General features: G+C 45.7%; 1 long non-coding RNA gene across 1 annotated transcript; it reads left to right on the top strand.

Moving 5' to 3' along the window:
• The first annotated feature begins 324 nt into the window (after positions 1-324).
• On the top strand, positions 325-3,937 carry LOC133263622 (uncharacterized). Its single transcript, XR_009741510.1, has 3 exons — positions 325-382; positions 1,571-1,652; positions 3,580-3,937. It is a non-coding gene; the product is annotated as an uncharacterized LOC133263622 (long non-coding RNA).
• Positions 3,938-4,176: the final 239 nt, after the last annotated feature.

Raw genomic sequence — 4,176 nt, 5'->3', positions numbered from 1 at the left:
ACTGCTTCTCCCTATTGGTAGCTAAATGAATAGAGCAGTAGTTTACTCCTTTAGTCTGCTTTCTCTGCTTTGTGTCTTCAAGTAACTGTGTTGGATCATTGAGCTCAGGAGCATCTTTGCATATTGTTGAGGCAGAGCTTTTTAGCATGCTAGCCCTAGAGAATATTAGGATTTTCTTACATCTTTCTGTGTAACTCCCCTGCCTGATTCTTAGCAGCCAATGTACAGTTTATCCAGAGGTCAGTGTCACTTTCAGATGAGTGAATTGAGGTACCACTAATGGGGACAAGCTACGTTAACTTAAGAGATCTGAACTGGGCTGAGACCAACTGCAAAGCAACCTGCCTATGTATTCCTTCATGGAGAAGCATATCAAAAATAGGTGCTGAAATGTGTGTAACAAAACCTTTGTTCTGAGCACCACAGGGGTCACTTGCCACGTGCAGTTCTGATGGCTAGGGGTACTGCTATCAGTACTTGGGATCGCAACTGAACATCATCTCTGACTATCTGGGTCTGGATTCTGAGGCTGTGTCAAAGCTGTGGGACCTGAAGCCAATTCCCCTGTCCCTGTGCAGACCTCCAGACGCCACGGCTGAGGGATACCTTCCCTTTGTCTTCCTCTCCCTCCACAGAACTCTTGGTTTCAGCTGGAGGAGACAGGGCCTGCTGTGTGTAACCATCCACCACCGCTGGGCTGGTTTAATTGTTGTCTAACCCTCTGAGGCACCCAGAATTAAGGGATGTGTCTCAGGGTGAGAGGAGGTGTGCTTCAGGCATTTAAGACTCTGCCTTCTCGAGGTGGAGTCCAGAGAATTCTTTTGCTTCCTATTGCAGCAGTAGGATTTGAAGTGACACAAATAGAAATCAGAGAGAAGCCAACTCTTTAAACAAGATCTGGGTTATGAATCAAACACTGCTCACAACTAAGAGAGGAAATGTTTCGGGACATGGTGCTCTCAGCTCTCTAACCTTAGAGCAAGTTTGTGTGATTCCAGCATCACAGCTGGAAGGTGAAAATCATTTGACCAAAACTGGACAAAAAAAAAACCCAAAGGCCCTTTGTTTTCAGAAGTGCTTCACAAAGCCTCTTTGGTTTTTTTCACAGGAATGAGGGAAAAGGAGCTCACGCCAAGCTAACGCTCAGACAAGCCTGTTGATTTAAGTACACGTAAATGTTAAAGGAGTATGTATCAGAAAACTGCACTCTTCAGGCAAAGTTGACTCTTCATCTCCTTTTTATTTGTTGTATCTAAATACCACGGATGAGCAGCATTAGAGTATAAACGTGCAAAATGCTTGTTATGAAAAGCAGAATTTGTTAGGGGTGTACTGGCAGGGTGGTGCCCATTCTGACAAACTCTGGGCATGTAGAATTTCCCCCCCCAAAGCTATGAAATGGGATTGATGATTGGCAGCTGCAGTGAGAGAAGGAAAGAGCTGCTCCAGCAGGGAATTCTATGGAGTTCATGAGCAATAGTGCAAAACACAAGGGGTGGGGAGAGGGGGGAATTACAGAGGCAGCCTGTTGGTTCGGTTCTTCATAAACCTAACTTTTGTGTGTTTCCAGTGGTAATACTTTGTGGTGCTGAGGTCATAATCATACTGATGCTGATCTTCCTAAGGAATCGGATCCTGATCGCCATTGCATGGTGCTTATAAGAGCTTTCTCGTTTGCAGGAAGACATTTCTTATCTCCCAGCTCCCTGCCTTAAGAGTACAGACCCTGTTAGTGGCCCCATGTATCCTGGGTGCAAGGAGGTGTGTGCCAAGTGTGGGGCACTGTTAATAGGAGCCTAAGAGCTACAGCTGCCAGCTTTGCTCTGTCATTGGATTGTCTCCAGAGAGACATATACTAGTGGTAGAGGAGTGGTGTTGCTTTGGCTGGGGCTTTTAATTTAGGAAATACCTTTTTTTCTGGAAATGCATAAGTCTGCAGAGGGAAAAGGAGAATTCCACGACCAGACATTGTGATGTGGTGTGGTCCAAGGCTCTTCTTTTCAGCTCTGCTTACACAGGAAAGCAGAGCAGGATGTGAGAGTTGGGAGGCCTCTTCATTTTGTGTTTTCTGAAATCTGGATAGGCTTTATTCACAGTGGTTCCTGGTTTATCCAGTGCCAACTCTTAGTTGTGGTTTGAGTTTGGTTTGGGTTTGTTTTCATGGGAATATAAGAAAGGAGAAATGGACTTAACACGCCCTTGGATTTAATTGCAAATAAGCTAAGGCCTTGAGGGCCTCGGAAGTAGGGCTCTGTTAGAGCACATGGAGTTAGCTCTGAGTTTATCTGTGTGCACTTGCTTGTAGTTTTCTGCCCTCTCTGTTGGTGTTATGGTTCTCAGGAGTCAGGGTTTAGGATTTTTGTAATGGGATTGGGAAATGCTGAGGTTCTGCCTTCAGCCAGGTACCTGTTTCCTGTCTTATGCTACTGTGCAGTTAAAGCATTGCAATTAATTTTGGCAGGGCTGAATTATCCTCTTTAGTTCCTGTTCATGACAATACAGGAACACTGTTAACGCTCTGCAGCACTTTTGTTCACAACCTTGACAGGTAGAAGGATTTCAGAAAGTTCATAAACTTCCCGCTGGGAAGTGCTAACATTCTGTAGTTTTTCAGCAGCACGGAAAGGTCACTTGAGGGTGATGGTTTTACTCTCCTGCGTAATGCATGAGGTGAAGCTCTGGGTGCAATTCCTGGAAACCTAACAGCCCATGCCCTGTGTTCGGGAAGGTGCAAACCAAGCTGCTAACGACTGGAAATCAAATTGCATTTTTCAATGCCTTTTAACTCCTCTTTCAAAACTACTGCAATTGTCTTGAAATCCATAGGGGCAAACAGTTAACAGTCGTTACTCCGTCCATGGTGTCTGTGGAAACCAAGGGGCCTATCGTGACCTGCTGCACGCTGCTAGTACGTAGTGACTGTTTCTGCTGTGTGCCTCTACTGGACTTCTGCATCTCTAGACTCAGACAGAAATGGATGTGTTGCTCTTCAGCTCCTGACTGCACACGAGGTTTCCCTTGCTCTCTCCCAGCATTTACTAGTTTAGCAGCAGGAATTGGGTAACTTTGTCTGCTTTTACATTTTGGAAACTGCCTTCTGCCAAACACATAGCGTCAGAAATGCCACAAGTCAATCCTGCAGGAAATACTAAGAGACAGAAAGGCTTGTGATAAGCTTACAGAGTCACTGGAGAGACAATTTAGAGTAACAGAAGAGGCAGGTGGCCAGAATGTGAAGAGAACCAACCTGTAAGCTTGAGTGACCGAACCCCTGCTCTCTGCAATCCCATCCCATGAGATAACCCAGCTGGAGGCGCTCACCTCTGAGGTGGCTGTGTCCGGTTTACCCAGCGGGGCTGTATCCACTCACTCGTTTACAGAGAGGAGTCCCTGGAGGAGTAGCAGCCGACGCGCTCAGGTTCCTGCCAACAGCGAAAGGCCATTCTTCTTTCTGCCTGCCAGCAGCCAAAGGCAGGCACCATTCATTTAGGGCACATGCAAGGAAAGTCACATAGTCCAGGAAGGTGTTAGCACGTCCTGGCATTACGAAGACAAACTGAATGTCGTGCCCCAAAATAGTCAGTACTTAAGGCAGGCAAGGGCCTGGGGACAGAGTCCTCAAATGCAAAATAGCGAGAGGTAATTTCAGGTGTGTAGGAGCCGAGGGAAGAGCATATGAGCTGAGCAGCGTGGGACAAGGAAATAAAGGGTCATTACTGCAGCAAGAAGATGTGATTGAAATGGGTTTGTGGCGTGGAAAGAGCTGGATCTGTGAAGCAGTAATGGAGAAGGAGGAAGTAGAAGACAGGCTGGAACATGGCAAATTGATAATGTTGATTCTAGTGCTGCTGATAAAAGTGGAGTGGTAAAAATGGCAACATGAAGATGTAAAGACATCTGAAGAAAGAGCCTGCAGTATTCTGAGATCCCAGCTCTAGATTATGCTACCACTATCACCGAGTATCTCAGAGTAAAAAGGATGATGCTAGAAGAGGACTGAAAAAAAAAGCTTGTTTCTTAAATTGCTGCAGCTTACTGACATGTTTTCTTTCTTTCCCAGGACTGCTGGCTATATAATGTCTATGTTGTTCTAGCCAATCGTCACCTTCATACTCATTGCAGTTTGTATTTCCTATGAGGCTGTGACAGCTGTGTATCCTTCTATCTGTGTACCTC

The sequence above is a fragment of the Pezoporus flaviventris genome, unplaced genomic scaffold (assembly GCF_033815535.1).
Source record: "Pezoporus flaviventris isolate CSIRO_AGI_PZ_B2104156 unplaced genomic scaffold, CSIRO_AGI_Pfla_v1 ptg000378l, whole genome shotgun sequence".
Lineage (NCBI taxonomy): Eukaryota > Metazoa > Chordata > Aves > Psittaciformes > Psittacidae > Pezoporus > Pezoporus flaviventris.
This window is presented reverse-complemented; position numbering and strand designations above follow the sequence as displayed.